At 29.4% G+C, this 23,487-nt stretch overlaps 1 protein-coding gene and 1 long non-coding RNA gene across 9 annotated transcripts in view; one reads left to right on the top strand and one right to left on the bottom strand.

The window, feature by feature from the left end:
- Nucleotides 1–23,487, top strand: part of Gs2 (glutamine synthetase 2) — a 200,833-nt gene that overhangs the window by 160,586 nt on the left and 16,760 nt on the right. The window lies entirely within an intron of this gene.
- Nucleotides 2,037–13,304, bottom strand: LOC147906597 (uncharacterized). Its single transcript, XR_015548359.1, has 2 exons — nt 12,531–13,304; nt 2,037–12,310 (listed from the first exon to the last, which is right to left on the bottom strand). It is a non-coding gene; the product is annotated as an uncharacterized LOC147906597 (long non-coding RNA).

The following is a 23,487-nucleotide window of genomic DNA, read 5'->3' as shown; positions in this document are numbered from 1 at the left end:
CGTTTTTTTCCTTGAAGTGAAATCGCGACTATTCAGTTATTATATCTAACATAATGAAATATTATATTTAACATAATTATTACTCATAACATATTATTATACAATAAAATATTTTAATTTGAGAGAATTATTGTAAAATGTTGTAATTATAGATAAAACATTTTTTTATTAATAAAATAACTTTCAATTTTGAACACTTACAAAAATCTAATACTGATATAATAGTAGTTTAATTCCAATTTAATATTGGCCATTTATTTGTTACTGAAAGACAATAATTAATTACTTATTTGGTAAACTAAAAGTACTCAACAATACTCTTAGTACTTAAAATAAGTAATCAATTTCAGTTTTTCAGTATTGCCCAGTATATTTCTGTAAAGTGTCTCATAATTTGTGTATTGTTTCTAATATTAATATTATAATATTAACAGTTTTTAAAATATTAATTTACATCTATGTATAATTTTAAAGCAACTTTCATAGAGAAAATCAAGTAATAGGGATCAGAGTTTATCGCTGATAAAATTTTATAAAGTCGACATTTTGTCACTTAAATAAGGACGCATAAATAAATAAACATATAGTAGACATAGTAATTTAGTAATTAAATGATGATAAATTTATTTATTGTTTTGCTATTCAAGTTGAATAACGATACATCTACAAGAAAAGTTAGTGGCCGAATTATAAATTTGTATGTAAAAGTCAAATATGTCACAGTGCCCTGCACAGTCGTATTGAATGCTGAAACAAAACTGAAATGCTAAAAGAAAATATAATACACGGCAATGTAAACCGCGACCAGTATTCGAGAATTTCTTGTTTCAGCATGTGTCATGACTATTCTGTTGACATATTTTCGATATTCTCGCGAACTTCTAGAATTTCATGAAATATTTTTTTCTAATTTTAATTTGTTTAACATTTTGCTTACCATATCACCCATATTTGATGCGTAAAATTTAAAAGTTCTTATTGTGAATTTAATCAATTCAAACAGAACAAAAAATCATGAATAGAATCAGAATAGCTTCAAAATGATATTAAAAGTCATTTTTTATCAAGTTAATTCATTTTAATTTTGGCATTATCATCACTTTACTCACTTTACTCGTTCATCACTTTACTTGTTCTATATGTAAACGGATTTTATTTAGTAATCCAATTAAAAATTTTATTCAATATTTAAGATAGTAAAGAAAGAATATTGTATTATATCAAGACATTAAAAAAGCAATAAATTGTTAAAATGATACACTAAATTTATTAAACTGAAAAATGCTGAAATCAGCTTGGCAGTCAAAGTGTTAATGAGTAATAAAAAAAGATAATTTTTCCTCTTCTTCTTCTTCTTTTTCTTCTTCTTCTTTTTTTACTTGTTTTGTTTTATTGGCCTCGTCAACTCTGATCTGGTGAACAAAAAAAGTACTTAAATGTCTTAAATTTATCGCACGCTAAAGCACCAATTGTAGGACGCTAACAGATGATATATATATATATATATATATATATATATATATATATATATCATATTTTTCAAGATATCACTTTCTGTCCACGTGACCAGATACGCGAGCGACATGACGCATTGATGCACACATGCGCATTATCAGCTACTATTGGCTGCTTATGACAAAACAACAAACTTGAAATCGAGCAAAGGTCGGTAATCATTACGAATACGTTCACCCTGCATCCACGCGAGTTTAACAGAAAGTATATTAATCTTTACACTTATTTTCATCCTTCAGTCTTTCCCTGAGCTCGTAAATTATGAAAATCCAAATAATAATGCGCAAAAAAGAACTTTATAAACAAAAGACTGTATAAACAAAGGTAGATAAATTATTATTATACAAGAAGAAAATTTACTCACCATAAGATATTTTGACAGCAAAACTTATATTTATGATTTGTATTGATTTTAAAAACTTAATTTAATATTAATATAAAAGAGGGCTACAAGTAATACAAAAATTTTTTTTAATACAGGGTGGGCCATCTATTGGTACGTTTTTAAAAATGCGATCAAATGAGCATACATTGATATTTTTTATTAATTTTTTTTTTGTTGTGAAGCTAAAAGTATCCGCGTCAAGAATGAAAAACGATTTCGTTCATGTGGCTCCCTCTACTGGCCTTACAGTATGCCATTCGGTCACCCCAATTATTAATGACATTTTGGACTACCTCGGCGCCAATTTCACTCAAAACAGTCGTAATATTGTTTTTCAAAGCTGGAATTGTCTCACACTTTGGGCCACAGCCTCAATATTCTCGGGTGTGCGCACTGTCCGAGCTCTGGGACCACTTCTGTCATCCACTAACATCCCTTTCTCACGAACTTTCCTCACCAATTTGCGTATAGCTCCTTCGGTGGGTGCTCTATCACGACCCATATTTCTTTTCAAAATTCGTACAGTTTCGGCGACACAGCACTGACTTTGAAAATAAGTTTTTAAAATTTCAAAACGCTCTTCAAGAGAAAACATGTTGTTTCGTGCCGCGGACGGTATGACTAATAAACTGTCAAAATTTCGGGTCTGTAGCTCGTTCGGTGTTGCCATACGACGAAATTCAAAAACGTACCAATAGATGGCCCACCCTGTAATATAAATAGTTAAATCATAAACAAAAACAATGGTCTATAACAAACGTTTCGTACTCGATCGGGTCATTTTCAATAACAAATTCAGTTATGAACTTACAATATAAAATATATCTAAATAAAGAAACATATTAATTAAAAGATCTGTAGCATTTTAAAAAATTAATAATGCCTCTAAACCCTAAGTTATCGCAATATATAAACGCTGGTCCTTCCAGTATTTAGTAAATAATAATATACAATCTTTTTAATTAATTTAATATATTTAATGAAAAATATTGATTGTAAATTAATTTCAATTAAACAATTATAATATAAAAAAATATTAAATTTTTATAAATAACGAATATAAATTTATTAAGAAGATAAAGTATGTTATTATATTACGCTTTTGATTTGACTTCAAAAAATATCTCAAAATTTTATTATTAGTCCTATATGAAAAACTGCACAAACTGTAAGAGAAAGTCGTGTAGTATCACTCTAAGTTTTTATAGAATAACTTGGACTAGACTTAATAAAAATTTGTTTAATGTTATTTGTAATTCAAACCACATTTAATAAAAAGATGGAAGTTATTTAACTTAAAATTGAATAATTAGCAGAAAGGAAAAAATTATTATAATTTGAGATTGATGCAAAATTGTCGTGTAGTATTAGCCAGCTATATATTTAATAGATTTTTAGAAGAAAATATGAGTAATAATAATAGCAAAAAGTAATTTAAATTTGAGGAAAGTCTTATACTGTAAATTATTAAGATTTTAATACAGCGAAAAGTCATTTAAATTTTGGAAAAGTCTTATACATAAATTATCCATAAATTATTAAGATGACATGTATCACAGATATAATAATAAAATACATAATGTTTTCCTTATAAACTGTAAGATTAAAAAAATCATGTATGGTATATACTTTCTCCTACATATATACATTGTATTATTTACTATTGTATTATATAATTATTAACTATGAGACTGATAATAAATAAATGAGATTTTATTTACGAATCTAGAATACGATCTAGAATCTTTCAATACTCGAAAAATTACACTTGCCAATTGTACTCAGACTTTTCGATTGATTGCAATTATCTCGCAATTGTGGTAGAAATAAGTCAACACTCATCAAGCATATAACTTATCGATTGAATGATTAAGAGGATTATAGATTTGTTCGCGCGCTGTATGCTCCAATATGCTCCAATATGCTCCTGTTATAGCTTCTACTTACTTCAACGAGCACGTTACAGTAAGTAAATGCTATAATAGAAGCATTTTAGAGCATGTCAGAGCATGCGATGCGAACAAATCTTATGTATGTATTGCACAAAAGTGACCTCTTGTTTGCATGTAACCGAAGAGCCATTACGCAAATTTCCCTTGTCTGACAGTTCTATACATAATGGATATATAATATATAAGATATATCGCGTAAAAGAAATTAGAAGAAATTTTTCATAGAAAAAGTAGTACATAATTGCAATATAAATGTATACAAATTTTCGAATTATAAAATTAACATAATCTTCAAAATTCTTTGACTCAATGTCAGTAATTACTAGAAATCAGTATTTATTGAGAAAGATAATCTCTTATAATCTCTTGAGATGAATCAAATATATATTGCACACTACCGTTTAGATCGGGAACGCTTGCAATAATTTCCTATTTAACAAAAACTTAAATATCTCGATGAAAAGAAATATCGTAGAGAAGTTTTTAAAAATACATTTTGAAGAGAAAAAATAGCTCCAAACTGACATTTTTTAATTTTGTCTCTATAATATTTGTTCCTAAATTACATAAAATTAAAATATGATATTTTTTCAATATTTTTATTATTCTTTAAAATGCTCTACCCGAATAAAATATCATTGGACAAAATTTAGAAGACAAGCATTTTAAAATATATTTTCTGAGCCTTAAAATGTTTTTTGAAAAAAATTGCTATCGTGATTTGTCGCAAAGATATCGAATTTTTTATTATATAAAAATTTTTACTCAATTTTATAAAATATGTTAATGGTTAAAAAAAAGGTTTTAATAAATTTTGAAAAAATATATACGAATCAAGCACATTAATAAATATTTTTTTCCTTCCTATTTTTTTTCTACAAACAGTTTCGAAGGAAAAAATATTTTTAAAAAATTAAGTTTTTACACAAGTTTTTACAATAAAATTTTACACAATAAAAAGTTCGAAAAAGTATCGCAATTTTTTTTCAAAAAACATTTTAAAGCTTAAAAAATCTACTTTAATATGCTTAAAATGTTTATTTATTAAATTTTATCTGATAATGTTCCATCTTGGTTAGAGTGTTTAAAAAAAATAACAAAAATATTTTTAAAAAGATCATTCTTCAATTTTATATAATATTGGAGCAAAATATCACAGAGACAAAATTCAAACGCCTGTTTAAAGCTCTATTTTTTTTCTTTAATAATAAAATTGAATAACTTAACTGAATTCTCACTACGTAAAACAATAACACCAATTTAAGGCTAACAAGAGTCAATGCAGGGCGAGGTGCGTAATCTTAATGATGACTTAACTCCAATCTCAGTGATGTCTTCTTTATTCACCATGAACGTTCCAACTCTCTTTTGAGTCTTCCTCAGCATATAATCGCTTTCTTCATCAAATATCATGCAAATATAATTCGGTAGTCCGTCAAGGCAAGACACTCTCCAGGTTTTCAAGTCTGAAGTGAACGCTAATTCAAAATTCATTTATGAAAACAATTCATGTGAAAACATTTCATTTGTAATTAATGAGTAACTCACCTTAACGGACAGAAGCAACGGACACAACTCACAAGCATTTATGCGGATTAATTTATGCAGATTATTACTCGTGGCTTGATTTTTATATTTTTAAATTTAACGTTAGACACGTTCGACACTCTGGACCATGAAGACTATAATTGTATCCGATTTTAATAATTTATTTGATATTATATCGATGTGATATACTGTAGTTAATATTAAATTTTTTTATTGTTTATTATTAACAGCATTAGCAATTAGAATTATTAAATCTAAAATAAAAGTTTTACACATAGAAGAGGAGAATAACCCGAATAATAATTATAAAATTTAATTTATTGTTTCTTTAACATTTTTCATATTTTAAAACAAATAAAACCGTGTAATTAATAATTAATTATTATATAATAATATATTAATAAATCAAAAAAGTAAGATTAAATTGTCCATTAATAATTTAAATTATATGTTACTTTTTTTAGGAATTGAAAACTTGGGAAATGATACATGAAAAAGAAAAATAATAATTAAACAATCTTCATATATCTACAATGTAGAATAATAAAGTATTCAAGGATAAATTAATTTGTTTATCAGAATTTGTTAATATTAATATTAATTTTTTCAATTTTAATATTTTCGCAATGTTATTATCTGATACGAATATTCGAAACATATATAAAAGAAGAAAATATTTTAAAGTTCAAACTTCAAAAAATATAATTTTTATGTAGATTTAATCTAATATTTAAAAAAATAAAATTGCATAAGGTAAATAAGATAGAAATTTGTGAAAATATTGCATAAGGTAGAACTTGTGAAAATTGTTTGATAATTATTTTCCTTTTTCACGTGTATCCATTTTCGAAAGTTTCGAACTTCTAAGAGAAGTAAAATTGTATAATTTTAATAAATGAAAATTTATGATTTTAATAGAAATTTAAATTATTGAAGTAATATGTTGCTGATTTAATCTTATTTCTTTAATTTATTGATACACGATTATATAATAATTATATAATAATTAATTAATAATTATATGATTTTGTCTCAAGACATGAAAAATGTTGAACAAGTAATAAATTAACTTTTTTTTTTGAAGTGTAAAACTTGTGTGCTAGATTTAATAATTCCAATAACAATAATTGCTAATGCTAGTAATAATCAATTGTGCAATAAAAAAATTCAATATTATGTGAATATTAGATCAATGCGCAGATATAAACTAAGGGCCTGAGCGCGCGAACTTTACGCGCTCTAATATTGGCTATCTTTGTCGGTCTTGATCGGTTTATAATTTAAAAACTATATATATAATTTTAAAACTATATATTGTGGTCTCAATATTTTCATATTAGGATTTTTTGCTCCTACTAGTTTACTCCTAGAATATAAAAATATTGCAAAATATTGCAGTAGTTATGAGATACATTAATACTAAGCGCACGCGATTAATGTCCTTTATCTATCTCGAAAACGAAAAATCAAATCAAGATGGGGTAAAATGCATGTTAAAGCTAAAAGTTGATACTTTTGTATAGTATTAAGAACATTTGTAAAAAAATTGATGCTAGTGCTACAAAACGTCCTGAAAATCCGCATTTTTTATTTCTTAAACCACTTTTCTTAAAATTATGACGTAATAGCTAACTTTTCAGCAAGCAAAAATACATTCGAAATGACTATTTATACACTTATAATAAACTTCTGTAAGCTTATGTTATGTAATTTTGAAGTGATGTAAGCAAACATCTTTTGTTCTACACGGTTATCCTCAAAACGATATCATAACGGCATATTGACACTCTCGAAATTAAAGTCAAAGTCCATTTATAAAAGCACAGATGGAAAAATTTGCTATGAATGCTAATCTTACGCTATAACAGCAAATTCCATTTGCAAATATCGTTTAAAATTATTTACAGATGTAACAAATATTTATTCCTTTTTGGACTCGCTAGAAGAATCATTTGCAACAAATCCATAGTTTTGTCAAATATGCAAATTTGTTTGCTCTACATATTAAACAAATTTAACAATTAAATTTTGTAATTCTTTTTGCGTTTGTAGCAAATCTTTTTCCTCTGTGCGTCATATGCACTAAACTCTTGCATCAGCTTCATACTTCTGAAACATCAGCCAAAAAATTAATCGCTACATTAATACTGTTCGAGACAGGAACAGTGTCCTATTGCTATTAACAGAAATTTTAATTTTAAGTATATTAACAATTAATTTTAAAATATTTATAAATCTAGTAAAGTTTGTATAAAATTAAATGAGAGATAAATCATAAAATAAGATGTATTTAAATCGGAAGTTTGATTTTTATTTAATTTATTTTTTGCAAAAATTATGTGCTTTTAGTCGCATACTTAAAAAGTAGTTAATTTTTAAGTTAAAGAAAGTTTCCTTAGTTAAATCAAAATTTATACTAAGTTGATCTAAGTTATTAAAATTAACTCAGCGCCGCATTTCAGATTTTATATCACCTTCTTGAGTGTTTTTTTCATTATTAAGATAATAAAATGAGGACAAACAGATAATGACAAAAATGGAAGTAGGGGAATTAATGCAATAATTGTAGAATTGTGTTATCTATTAAAAATAATTTTTATTCCCAGATTATGTGCACGTGTGTTTTATCTATAAATCATAAATAATATCTATAATTTGCAAGAATAGCATTTCGAACCAGAGCATTCAATCAATCAATGAATTATGCAATCGCCGGAGAAGCATTGCACAAAAAGGCATTCAGCTTGGCCAAGGCGAAAGTTGAAAGTACAAAAATTTCCACTCGATCGATCGTCCCAGCATCATTTTGACTTCCTACTCCCGAGGTGACTTTTATTTATAGCATCGAACTTTCATTATACACGTTATGACAAACATAAGGATTAAAATTTTAAAAACTTTGTGTTTATGCGATTATATTTTCGAGGATGTTAAAAAATAAAATAAAGCCATTAGTATTATAGATTCAATTGCTGCTTTACAAAAACATTCTAAGGATATTGAAACAATATTGAATTGCTTTGTAGGAAGAAAATAAAAAATTTCGATATCGTCTAATACCGGAGAAAAATATCTTTTATTTTACGATAAAAAAATTGAAACAGTGGAAAATTTATGCTAAAAAAAACCAGAAAATATCACAAATTAGATTGTTAGACTTATGGAAATCGATTTGAACTATCAAAGTTCTGGGACCAAATATAATAGATTATACAAAATACTGAAATATTCTAGAATTGTTACTTATTTATAAAAATAAATCGAGAATATTTAAACAATCACTTTACTAAAAGAAAATAATAATTCAGATACCGTCCAATCTCGGAAAAAGATATCTATTTTATTTTGCAATACAAAAATTTAATTGAAATAGTAAAAAATTGTTATGCTAGAGAATTAGGAAATATCACAGATGGTTATCATTAGACTATCGTTAAATATCGACTTAGATTATCGTTTAACTTCTAAAAATCTTTTTGGAATTATCGAAATTCTGGGAACAAGTAGATTATATGAAATAATAATGTACAGAGTGCCCCAAAAAGGTCGGGACACTTGAATATCTCGGAAAATATAAATTTTACAGAAAAGTGTTTCAGAAAGTTGTAGGATTATAGTTTTATTTTCTTTTACTAAAGTAATTACTTAAATATTCTCTCAGAATGTTTTTGTAAGTAAGCGGCAATTGGGTGTGTGTGTGTGTGTGTGTGCGTGCGTGCGTGCGTGCGTGCGTGCGTATATGTATATTAAATGCAAGGTCAAACTGATAAGATCAGTAAATAGATCTTGAAACCTACAATTTTGTCTGAAACACTTTTCTATAAAACTTATATTTTTCAAGATATTCAGATGTCCTGATCTTTTTGAGACACCCTGTATATAGACTCACATGCGCGCGCGCACATACACACACGCGCGCGCGCGCACGCACGCACACATCCACACCTAATTGCCGCTTATTTATAAAAGCATTCTGAGAGAATATTTGAGTAATTACTTTAGTAAAAGAAAATAAAACTACTAAGACCTCGGTAATCTAAGGACTTAAGATGCTCGTACGGAATACAAGAGATCCGGGTTCGACTCCCAGCCGAAACAATATTTTCCGCAATAAATTTATTTATAATTTTTTAATATATTAACATTTTTCTAATAGGATGCTAGATTGAGCTTCAAATTAAATTGCTTATCAATTTAATTGCTTATCAATTTAATTTGTGATATTACTAGTAGTTTAATTGCGTTATATTATTTCGGCGCGCAGTTCAAATAACTACATATATAGTATATAAATTCACATAGAAATTAAATATATAAAAGTCCAGCTTCGAATTAAAAATCCAGCTTCGATCGGTATAGGCTTCTAGTTTATTAATTGTATTCTTACATATACGGTGATAAAATTAAAATAAGACTAAAATAAGATTCTTATTGTTTAGAAAATAAAAATTCCGATACCGTCCAGATATCGGAGAAAAATATCTGTGTTATTATAATAGAAAAATTCCATTGGAAGAGTGGGAAGTTATACTGGAGAACCAGAAAATATCAGATTATATTATTTAGATATAATATGGAAATTGATTCGTACTGTCAAAAATAACATCACGATCACAAATAAGACCAGAAATTTCGTATTTCTTTTGATCTCTGTTTTCTAGATTTATCAATCGTTTATCTATTGTTCGGGGAATTTTTTCACAAAAATTTTCAACTAAGAACCAGGGGAAAAATCCTGTCGCATGCTGATGACTATACCACCGCGTCACTCCTTGGCGTGGCGCGACGCAGTACGCGGACACGCACGTCTCGCGTGCTCCGCGCGTGAAACCCCTATATGTAGGCGCACCTATCTTTTCACGATACTACTACAATTAAAGCCTTTCTTTACGCGTGCTTTGCATCGTATCGTGGATGCAGCGACACGCGCGTCATACCGTCATCACAATCGCCGTCGAGGACGCGCGGCGCGACGTACGCCACGCGTGTTTCCACGACACCGCATCGCTTTCGGAGAAATATGCGTCACGAAACGCACTGACAAAATCCTTTGGCTTCGAAAGCAATTTTCTTTGGAGTCAATATGAAATTCAATCGAGTTATTAAAAATACATGTATAGCTTGATATAGATCGGTCATAGTTCTTATTTCAAGATCATCTTAAGTAACGTCTTCATACGCTAATGCAGCCCTCTGATTGGTTCGTGACACATCTCAAGGCTGGAGATGATCTTGGATATAAGAACTACAAAAATACCGGCCATAAATTTATATAAAAAAGATATAATAAAAAATTAGAAGGACTAATACAAATACATGATCTTATTTTTTACGATGTTATTTTTTATATGGAATGTGACGTTCAAAAACATCCATAAATTACATGATTCTAATGTCCCAGACAGCATAACGGTTGCTTGGACGTAATCCTTCGAATATCAAATGGACTCTGTATTACTGTAATTGCATACATTTATCTTGTAAAATTATATGTTATATATATGTATATTACATGTGTATACAATATATCTCACAATCAGACAGCATACAATATTTATAAAATATTTACAAAGTATTTATATAAATACTTATAAGACTTATTTTAAATAATAATAATAAAGTATGGGCAATGAGAACATTAATTGGTTCACAAATTCATATAAAATTCATATAATATTCATATATTCTATTATGAGTGTCGACAAATTTTTTGATTTCGGTTTACTTTAAACTATTATCAGTTATGAATAATTTTCGATGTCTTTACAAAAGTTCAGTCCGCAACTGTTGGAAATATTCTAAATAAGACCAAGGGTAAACATATCCCTACCGTCTGATTGAGAGTTGCAAAAATTGTCTCCTCCCTGTTTAGCCAAATGATTAATCTCCATCCCCATAGATCACAATGAATTATTCCAAGCGTAGCATATTAATTTATAAAATAAAAGGAAGATTACAAGAATTAAAAATTTTTTATTAAACATTAAGAATAAAAAATAAAAAAATATAAAAATATATAAATTGTTAAATATACCAGATGGAAGTCAGACTTATTTTAAATATTTTATGAATATTTTATGATCTTACAATTAGATTGCACAAATTACAAATATATATTATAAGTAATGTGAAATGTTTATTGTAAATGTTGTAGTAAATGCTATCAAAATGCTTATTGGAGTGATCAAATTGTCAAGACATTGTAGATCAATAAAAATCTCCGAATTTACTGAACGAAATAAAAAATCTTTTTACAGGATTAAAGACGCAAAATTGGAAAATGCTGCAGGTGCTTTAATCGGCTCTTATCCTCCTCCTTTAACCACAAAAATTGAGTTCCAATGAATCGAGTTAATTTTCACATATAATACAGTTTTTAATGCACTGAAAAAAAAGATTAGCTGAATATGGCGTAACATTTTTAATTAGTTGCGATTTTTTATTGTGTTAGTCTATTGAAATCCTATACTGATGTTGCGGATAGGCTAATGTAATAAAAAATTGGCTACTGCAACCAATTAAAAATGCTATGCCATATTCAGTCAATCTTTTTTTTCAGTGTACACAGTGGCCCACGTAAAGTATTACAAACTATTATCTCTGAAATATGTATGTGTCAAATGATAAATATGTTCATTCAAAAGTTTTGTGACTTCGAGGAGGATATAAGGTGGAACCATGAGGTTAATCTTATGCGGCTTTGTCAACGTCAGGGCAAGGTCACTTTGAAATTTTTAAATAGAATTCTCTTCCATTTTTCATTACTTTTTCTTGTAGCGCGCGTGCATACACACGACGCACGCACGCACATCTCGATAGTTTTGTAAAACACTATAATAAAATATTTTTTCGTAAAGTACTTTTCATATTATAAGGCTTAAAAATTAGTATCGCCGATATTTGTATTACCCTGCAAGATACCTAAACGATGACTAAAATCTCTTGAATGTTGTTTTAGATCACGATCTAATAACATTTATTAAGATCAAGATCATTGAAAAAAAAGATTGTTCTTCTTATTTTCACTTTTACGTAAAAATGAACTTTTGATGCAAAGATGAAAATAATGATAACAATTTCCAATGGCTTTGATCTTAATAAATGTTGTTAAGATCATAACCCTGAACAACATTCAAGAGATTTTAAACATTATTTGGTTATCTTCGATAATATTTATGCCGACGATACTGTAACTTTCGAGCCTTATAATCGAAAATTACTTCATGAAAAAATATTTTATTAGTGTTTTAGAAAGCTTTCGAGGTTTGTGCTACAAGAATATGTAATGAAAAGTGGAGAGTTTAAAAAATTTAAATTAAGCTTGTCCTGACCTTGACAATGCCACTCAAAATCAATAGTTTCAGCTTGTATCTCCTTCGAAATCACAAAACTTTTGTCTTGTGAAAAACATATTTTTTCTTCGATTTTTCATTTTACATATATCTTCATTTTATTACGCATCATTTCGCCCTGCATGTAATAAATTAAATAAAATATCAAAAGATTCAATAAAAATAGGAATATAAAAAAAAGCTACGAACCTACAGGGTGGGCCATCTATTGGTACGTTTTTGAATTTCATCGTATGGCAACACCGAACGAGCTACAGACCCGAAATTTTGACAGTTTATTAGTCATACCGTCCGCGGCACGAAACAACATGTTTTCTCTTGAAGAGCGTTTTGAAATTTTAAAAACTTATTTTCAAAGTCAGTGCTGTGTCGCCGAAACTGTACGAATTTTGAAAAGAAATATGGGTCGTGATAGAGCACCCACCGAAGGAGCTATACGCAAATTGGTGAGGAAAGTTCGTGAGAAAGGGATGTTAGTGGATGACAGAAGTGGTCCCAGAGCTCGGACAGTGCGCACACCCGAGAATATTGAGGCTGTGGCCCAAAGTGTGAGACAATTCCAGCTTTGAAAAACAATATTACGACTGTTTTGAGTGAAATTGGCGCCGAGGTAGTCCAAAATGTCATTAATAATTGGGGTGACCGAATGGCATACTGTAAGGCCAGTAGAGGGAACCACATGAACGAAATCGTTTTTCATTCTTGACGCGGATACTTTTAGCTTCACAACAAAAAAAAAATTAATAAAAAATATCAATGTATGCTCATTTGATCGCATTTTTAAAAACGTACCAATAGATGGCCCACCCTGTAGAACGAATAATTTTTAATTTAACTTTTAATTTAGATCGTTAAATCATACAAACAATAACAGATGTTTCGTACCCGATTGAGTCATTTTCAATGTAATAACAAAAAGTTTAAAATTTCATCAGTTATACAATTTTTCTTTGCAATAAATTAGAATATGTAAAAAATATATAATAAAAATATATATTATAAATCTAAAGTATTAAAAAATTATTACATCTCTAAAAAGAACCTAAGTAGTTGCATATGTTGTATACCACAAGCATTGGTCCAACCAATATTAGTATTTTATTTTCATATGTGGATGACATTATTTTAGCGGCTCCACATAACAGTATTAATAACATCTTAAATATTTTTAATTCTTTGCATACAAGAATACAATTCACAATAGAAATTGGCAATGATAAGAGATTAAATTTTCTTGACATTATTATAGAAAATCATTATTATAGAAAATCAAAATATTATTTTTGACAGATATCAAAAAACAACGTTCTCTAATAGATTCCTTAATTTCAATTCACATCACCCTCTTTGCTATAATTAGACATTTATGGCATGATGGACAAAATTATAAAATTGTCACATCCTCGATTTTATCGAGGATGTGACATTTTTATTTTATATTAAAAGAATGATATTCTTAGTGAGTGCCATTCACATATTATTAAATAATGGCTGTTCTCTTTCCTTTCTTTTCCAAAATAGATGAAAGATCAAAATTTCATATCCACAATAATAAGTAACATAATACACATAATAATCATTTTCTCATTAAGAGAAAAATTTTTTACAATTCCTTATGTGAAATCTATTTAGAAAAATTTCTTATCATTAACCACAAAATTTCATTGCAAATTGACTTTTACCATCGCTAATACATTTATAAAAAATTTATAAAAAGAGGAAAAGATCAATTGGATCGACTTTCTATTCAGAACATTATCTATAAAATTTCATGCGAGGATTGTGATGCGAGCTATGGTCAAATCAAAAGAAAATTTAAAACTAGAATTAATGAGCACATTTCAGATATAAGGAAAAAAACAGGTTCCCCCTCATTACTGACCATCATATCAATTACAATCATAATTTAAAAAAAAATGGAATGATATTAAAATATTAGATCAGGAACTATCTTACAATAAAAGACTTATATATGAAATGGTACACATAAAAAGACAAAGACAGGAATTAAATAGACAGGTTGATACGGAATCGTTACCAGAATCATACCTACAAATTATCAATCCCTTTCCCCCTCTTAGCTTTCTTTCCTTCCTTTTCCATTCTCTCCTCTCTCTTCTTAGTTCCTCTTCCATACTTCCAATCTTTTTTTCACTTTTCTACTCTTTTCTTTCTTCCTTGATACTGTCTCATTTTTAAATTGTCTCTGGATACTGAGCATACACTTTTAGTCTCATCGCAGACTTGCTCCAATTAATATATTTTGTTATCAGAATTACATTCTCCGCTTGTAATAATCAAGGTATTTATACTTATATATTTTTTTGTTTTTGCTTGTTTTAAGATTTATTTATATTGCAGTATCATCGATATATATACACGTTAATTTTATTTATTGGTAATGAGATAAAATTCTTTTTATCGTTCAATTATTTAACAGATTATTATACATTGCAAAATATATTATGATAATTTATTCACTTGGAACTAACTACTATTATTGATTAGAGGTTATGAAAAATGCTATTTACAATCTAATACTGGTTAAACCAATGCTTGTAATATATAACATATGCGATTACTTAGGTTCTTTTTAGAGAGAGTAATAATTTTTTAATACTTTAGATCGTGTTACAGAAAAAGAAGGATTTTATAAATTCTAAGATTAGATTTGCCATTTTATTTTAGATACGTAGATGACATAACTATGACTATACCTCATCAAAAAATTAAAGAAATACTAGATGTTTTTAATTCTTTCCACGATAGACTCAAATTACAATAGAAATTGAAGGTGACAAATCAAATTTTTTAGATGTGACAATTATTAATAATAATAAAGTTTTACTGGTAGAGTTTAACTGGTACAGGAAGTCTACATTCTCAGGGAGGTTTCTCAACTATATCTGAGAACCCTTCTTTCCAGAAAAAAAGGAATTATAATAAATACAGAGTGCGTCACCAAAATCCGGATAAATCGAACAATTTCTTTAAACAAAAATTTTTAATGAAAAATTAAATATTACAAAAAATCCTTTTACATGACACTTGGGGAATCCCTGTAAAGGGACACAATTATTCGATATAGATTCCCGTATTAGCTTGAATGACGGCCTCTATTCTCGGTCTGAAGCGTTCACACGCTATAATGTAGCGCTGTCCATGCCGACGAGTGCTGTCTCAATCCTCCAGCGATCCTTAATGACATCACATTGGAATGCCGAGACTTGTGACCCTTTCAATTACATTCCATACGTAGTAGTCCAAGGGATTTAAATCTGGGCTGTTGGGAGGCCAGAATTTCTTGAACCAAAACATGTCGACGTTGTCTGAGAGCCAATTTTGAATTAAATGAGCTCGTATGAGCCGGTGCACCGTCCTGCTGAAAAACATATGGTCTTCCGGACGCCACAGGCTTTCCATCCACGACTACATCCATCAGAACGAGCAAATACACTTCTTTTGTGAGTTTCCTCTTTTTTAAAGAAATGTGGTAGCATGACATTACCCTTACTGGACTCAACACCTAGCGCGTGAACATTAGCCGGAAATTGCATTCTGGCAACAAGAAGGACATCCGGGGTTGTAGGCGAGTCATCGATTATTTCTCCGGTTGATTTTGGCACCAATAGTAAAAATTTTTTCGTCAGAAAAGAATCTGATTCATCCCAACGCTTCGTTTTTCAAAGAACACAATAATAGATTGCAGCGAGCAACTCGGCTTGTCCTGACAGCTTCAGGGAGTATCTGTCGGAAGTATCTGTAATGTGTACGATTTATATCAAAGGTCCTCCTCGGCAATTCGACGCAGGTTCGCTTATACCAACAATCAATGCTAATTTTCGCGATTGCCCTAGATCAACGCTTGAACCCTTCCAACGACTGCGGAGATTCTCGTGGTGCGTTTTTTCGAGTGACTTTTCCTCGCTGGCATATTGGAACCTTCGTTGAACTGTTCTAAAGCCGTATATTTTGTCACAACATCATAAATGGTTGATGTCGGATATCCAAAGAACCGAATTATTTCCGTTGCTGAGCGCCCAGCGCGAAGGCCTTCGATGATTGTGACTCTTCGCGCACTTGATTTGATGAACATCATGGCCATTTTGAGGATATGACTGTTTACTAGAAGCATCAGACTTTCTTGGACGCCAACAACAACTTCTAACGAAGGCACAATATAGTGAAAAATTTAAATTTAAATTTATCCGGATTTTGGTAACGCATCCTGTAGATGAAGCAATACTTCTTCCACATCCTAGATATCATTATAAAAATCTCTCTTTTATAATTGACATCTTTTTGGGTAATAATTATCCTTTAAAATTATTATATTTTTGACGCTATAAACAAAAAATTAAAAAACTATTTAACAACCAAGTCGATAAGACTAGAAGTGATAATAACTTGAAAAATAAAAACAATAGTTCATATTCCTTACATTTTTAATATTTCTAATAAATTTATTAATATAGTTAAAGACTCGGATTTAAACTTAGCCTTTTTTGGCCTTAATAAATTAGAAAGTATGATCAGAGCTCAGAAAGATGTTCTTCCGTTAATGAGCAGTAAAAATGTTATATATAAAGTAGCGTGTAAAAATTGTGATGCAACGTATGTTGAGCAGACTAAAAAGAATTAACGAACATAAAAACCAATTACGCAAGAACAATGGTATGAGATCTGTCATAGCTGAACATAGATTGCAATATAATCATGCGATAGATTGAGAGAACGTCAAAGTGATAGATAGAGAGAAATATCTGGAGAAGAAATTAGTATCTGAAATGATATATAATACATAAAATTGCAAACGAATGCGCTCAATTTGTAGACTAACATGGAATTTTTTCATCATGGATACACATCAATTCTTAAGCAGTTTAATAATTAACATTACAGTTTAATAATTAACATTATTTTTAAAAACATGTTATATATTTTGTTCATTAAATTTTGTTCATTAAATTATATTTGTCAAACTGACTTTATTTTTGTATATTTATTTTATTTTAACTCAATGTTATATTGACTTACACATTACATCAGTTTATAATTTTAAACGTTACGTTATACCCGGACAAACAAACATGTCTAATCGACAAATTTTATATAATTTGTAATTTTAATTGTGCGTAACAGAATGGAGGTGTTAGTTATTAGTACAGCCAGTGAGTTTTTTCCAATTAAATGAATATAGAAAGCAATTTTGTTAACATAGAATGGAATTTTGTATTTATATCTTACAAATTTTGACTTGTTAAGAAGAGCCGTTCACAAATGGAGAACTACTCGAGGTTGACTTAATTGCACCTACATTCACAATTGCAATTAAATTTTAATATTATGCTGAAATTTTAATATTATGTTATATTGAGATGAAGATGGCTGAAAAAAGCAGTCAAAACATCGGAAATATACATATGTACAGATGAAGAATAAAGAAGAATTGTACATTAATAATGACTGTGTATTAGCTTTTATTAGCCTATTATTTTTGTAATATTATTTTTAGACTTTAATTTATATTTTATTAAAAGAAATTGTGCTAAGAAGGGCTACGAACTAAAACAAACAAATTTTAATATACGTAATATGATACAATTGACATTAAATAAACATAAAAATAAAAACAAAGATAAAAATATATCTACATAGAATTAATATTTCAACCCCAATTGGGTTATTTTCAAAGTTATAAAATTAATATATATATAACGGTTGACTAAAAATAGGTTAGTAAAAGATGACTACTTATAGAGATATAATGACAAAAAAATGATTAAAAGTAGACCTTGATTGTTAGGTCATGAATTCAAACTCAAAAATATCGCTGAATACATGTAGTCGATGGAAAGTAAATCCTGGATTTACGCCAAGTATTCAATTTCGTAAAATATCGCTGAGTATAAATCGCTGAACGTATATAGTTAACGGAAAACAGATCCTGTATATACACGATGATTAGATTACAAAAGGCATTACCAAGTATAAATATATCGCTGATAATATTGGGTCATCTAAAAAGTATCCGCGGTTTTTTGTCACTAAATGGTGTTGACCATCAACACCAATATCATTAAATAAGCCAATTACTGATTAATGAAAAATTAATCCGGATTCTATAAGTATAATATTGAATTGTATAAGAATTAAAATGTACAAAAATTTAGTTACCAGCAAAAAATGCGAAATGTATAAAATATAAAATTCGGTCATATAAATAAGACAGAGTTAAAAAAAATACATGTATAAAACATAAAATAGGTAAAATGGATAAAGCTGAATTTAATAAATTTAAACTATTTAAAAAAATGTTTAGAAACGTAAAATAATTTGTAAAAAAGAAAAAAACCTTAAAAAGCACAATGCGTAGTCCGATAATAAAACTGTAGTGTCAGAAATAAAGATGAGTCAAAGAATAAAATTATAACATATTTAAATATAAAATTAAGCAAAACTTAAGCGATCATTCTATACTGTCAGCCAATAAGTAATGAAAAATGATGACCTGGGTATCAATCATAAAAATATCCCTAGGATGGAAAGTGAAAAGTGAAAATTTTTACCATTGAAATTAATGGAGAAATTTTTCACTTTTCACTTTCCATGCTAGAGATAAAGTTTCATGATTGATACCCTGTATGAAACTAACTAAAGGAACTGTATGGAGAGGGTAAAACAGAAAGGGGAAAACTAAGAGGGGGAAAGAGATTGTAAGATAGGAATCCTTCTATTTCATTCTACTTGTTTAAGGCTCCTGATTAGTCGCGGCGGCCATGTTGGAATCGCGACGTCAGAAGCGAGGAATGACACGTTAATTTATGTTGCATGCCATTTTTAAATAAAGACAATTTCGATGAAATGAAATGACGAAATCGCTTTAAAACACTTGAAAAATCGATGAAACTGTCCTTTCCTCCCTTCACAGTCAGCAAATGGTCGTAAAAGGCACATAAAGTGAGATATTCGGACAGAAACACATGACAGTCTGACAGCTGTTGAAACGAGTAAAATATACGCTTTTCCATACAAAATTCCAAGATAACTTTAGCTTTCATTGATAATTACGAGATAATAATAATTTGATAAGTACGAGACAAGTCACATTTTCACAAAGCAAATAATAACAAAATGGCATACAACATAAATTTCGTCGTCAAAACATTACTTTTCCACGCCTATAAGTTCGGCCATTTATCGTGTTGCGGAGCTGTAACACACATTTAAACACGAGATTAACGTCCGTGTGCTCGCCTGCGGCGCGCCGAGAGTGAACGAGACAGTGAGCTCCTTGTCACACTAGTCGCTTGTTTCAAGCGACGAAAATGCTTTCTCGGTAATCTCAGTCGCTCGGCGGCCCTAGGCTAGACCAATAAGAGGCGAAAGACATTCTAAATAATATATAAATTTTAATAAATTGCAGTGATAGATAGTATACCTCTCCCACATTCCAAAATAGTATAAATCATGTTGCAATAGTATGAATCATGTTAAGACGCAACAGTTTACAAGATATTTAATTGTTTATGATTTTTTATGCACGTTATATGCCCCTCTTTACAAACTTGAGTAGCAAGAATCGTTCGGTAGAAGTAGAATTTTACGGGAAAAAAATTATAAATCAGCATTTTTTTCATTAAAATCTCAAAAGAAATCAAAAAAGAAATGCATATATTTGAAACTCGAAACTTGTGAAGAAAATATGCGGAAAAAAATCGAACGCTTGCAAAAAGCACGTTTCTCGCTTATAAAAGAAAGATATTGATTGTATCAAAAAAGTTTGGTATGAAAAATATAGATACTCGAAATACCTACAAAATGAAACGTGGAACGATCTATTAAGTTAAGTAGAAAAAAAAATAAAACACCGAAAGACTTTTTTCACTCGGTCTTTATTCATTGAAATTTAACCGCAAAGTTTTGAAATTCTATAAAATGTAACCCTCATAATGACGAACAAATCTAGTTCTGAACAAGCCTAAAATGTTCATTAGTTTTTGCAAAAAGTCATTTGTTCACAAAAAACCTGTCTACAAAAAACTTAATTTCTTCATTTTTGAACAGTCGCACAGCAGTTTACAGGGGTGATTTTTTTTTTCTTCAAGAGTTGCACTATCACGTACACTATCACGTACGTAACAAAATTTTTTGCAGTTAAATTATTATAAAACGATTTTAAAAAGTGAGTATCTTTTTACATATAAAAAAATGAAATAATTTTGTTAATATGCATCATATCAAATAGTCGTGTGAAGTATTCGACAGCTGACATTTTTCTACGAATTTAAAAAAAAAGATTACCTTTACCGATTATTAGGAACCCAGATAACAATTTTTTTTCAAAAAATTACTGTGGTTTTAATTTTTAAAATTAAGAGTTTCGTCTGGCACCAATTTGTCTAAGAAGAATTGAATTTGCTGTTAAAAAATTCTCAAAATTTGCTGCCAAAAAAGTTTGTTTAAAACCATTGGAAAGTTGACGCGAGCGAAGCAGCGCACCGGGCGGAGTGGAGGAAGCCGGTACGCAGTCGAGTGGGGAAGATACGCACGAGTCACCGAGCGGCCCGATCTTCTCCACTCCATCCGGCGCGCTACCACCCTCGCGTTCCTCAACTTTCCAATGATTTTAAACAAACTTTTTCGAAAAATTTGAGAATTTTTTAACAGCAAATTCAATTTTTCCTTGATAAATTGGTGTCAAACGGAACTCTTAATCTTAAAAATTAGAGCCACAATAATTTTTTGAAAAAAAATTGTTATCTCGGCTCCTAATAATCAGAGAATAATCTTTTTTTTTAAATTTGTAGAAAAATGCCAGCTGTCGAATGCTTCACACGACTATTTGATATAATGCATATTAACGGAATTATTCCATTTTTTTATACAAAAAAAGATACCCTCTTTTTAAAGTCGTTTTATAGTTTAACTGCAAAAAATCGTTTTAATACTAAATGTACATCATAATGCAACTCTTGAAGAAGAAAAGTCATCCCTGTAAATTGCTGTGCGACTGTTCAAAGATGAAGAAATTAAGTTTTTCGCAGACAAATTTTTAGTGAATAAATAGTTTTTTGCAAAAATTAATTTCAGGCTTGTTCAGGGTTAGATTTGTTTATCATTACGAAGGCTACATTTTATAGAATTTCAAAGCTTTGCGATTAAATTTCAATGAACAAAGACTGAGTGAAAAAAGTCTTTCGGTGTTTTTTCTACTTAACTAATAGATCGATTTTAATGTTCCACGTCTCATTTTGTATGTATTTCGAATACTTACATTTTCCATACCGAAAATGTAAGTATTATGTAAATGTAAATCTAAGTACATTTTTTTCATACAATCAATATTTCGTTTTATAAGCGAAAAACGTGCTTTTTGCAACGATTTTTTTTCGCATATTTTCTTTACGAGTCTCGCGTCTCAAACATACGCATTTCTTTTCTAATGTTCTTTCGAGATTTTCGTGAAGAGAAATGCTGCTTTATAATTTTTTTCCGATAAAATTCTACTTCTACTGAACTATTCTTGCTACTCGAGTTTATAAAGGAGGGGTATACTATATAACATGCATGAAAAATCGTAAACAATTAAATATCTCATAAACTGTTGCGTTTTAACATTATTTATACTATTCTAATGGGAGGAGTATACTATTACTACAATTTATAAAACTTATGTGTTATTTAGAATCCCGCTCGCCCCTTATTGATGCCTAGGGTCGCTGAGCGATCGAAAAAAGCATTTTCGGTCGCTTGAAACAAGCGACTAATGTGAGAAGGAGCTCGCTGTCTCGTTCACTCTTGGCGCGCCGCAGGCGAACACACGGACATGGAGTACTTAAGTGTGTGGCTACTGGTTTTGTCAGACCGCCGTGTGATTGTGTGTCGCCACTGTCAACGCAGAGTTCTTGGCTGAATAGTCAGGAGCCTTAAGCCATGTTTTTGTCTCTTAATGTGAACTATTTCAGAAATTAAACGTTTATTATAGGATTATAGGACTATCTAGAATTCTAACATTATTCTAATCGAAATTATGGTTACATATAGTTCTGTGATCTATAATAACTAAAGGAGATTCCGATTTTTTCCTTATGTCTGACATATATTCTTGTCTCCTTTTTGTCTGGCCGACGTAACTAGCTTCGCAATTCTCACAGAGTATTTTATAAACAACATCCTGGTGGGAGAGATTCCAGCTGGTTTTTTCCTCTTTTAATGTAATTTTTCAAAATATTCAGAATTAAATAACATAACTTGCAACCAAGTTTGAAAGCTATGGGTAATAAACTTTCAGAGACACGTTTAACATAAGGTAAAGTATTTTTGCATGGCCTTGATTTTTTTATTTAAATTAATGTCTATATTATTATTATTATTGTAAATGTGAAAATTTAATCTTTTTTGTATCGTCGAAAAAATAAAATTCAAAGAGTATCCGTTATCTAAAAAAATATTAATAGCTTCAGTCAAATTCTTACTGAAATCATGAATGGAACAGTATAATTCTATCAACAGCACCAATTATAACACCCTTTTTGTGACAAGTCAGATGAGAATAAAAATTGAGGAATCTTCCCAAGAAAATTGGTTTATGATATTTATCAAAAATAATTTTATTTTCATCAAAACTATATATATTTATGATATTTATCAAAAATAATTGTTTTCACTGAAGTCTAGTGTATAATGAATTGAACGGTCTGTTTATCGTTAACTACATATATTCAACGATTTG

The sequence above is a fragment of the Acromyrmex echinatior genome, unplaced genomic scaffold (genome assembly GCF_024713525.1).
Source record: "Acromyrmex echinatior isolate Ae372 unplaced genomic scaffold, ASM2471352v2 Scaffold20, whole genome shotgun sequence".
NCBI classification, from domain to species: domain Eukaryota; kingdom Metazoa; phylum Arthropoda; class Insecta; order Hymenoptera; family Formicidae; genus Acromyrmex; species Acromyrmex echinatior.
This window is presented reverse-complemented; position numbering and strand designations above follow the sequence as displayed.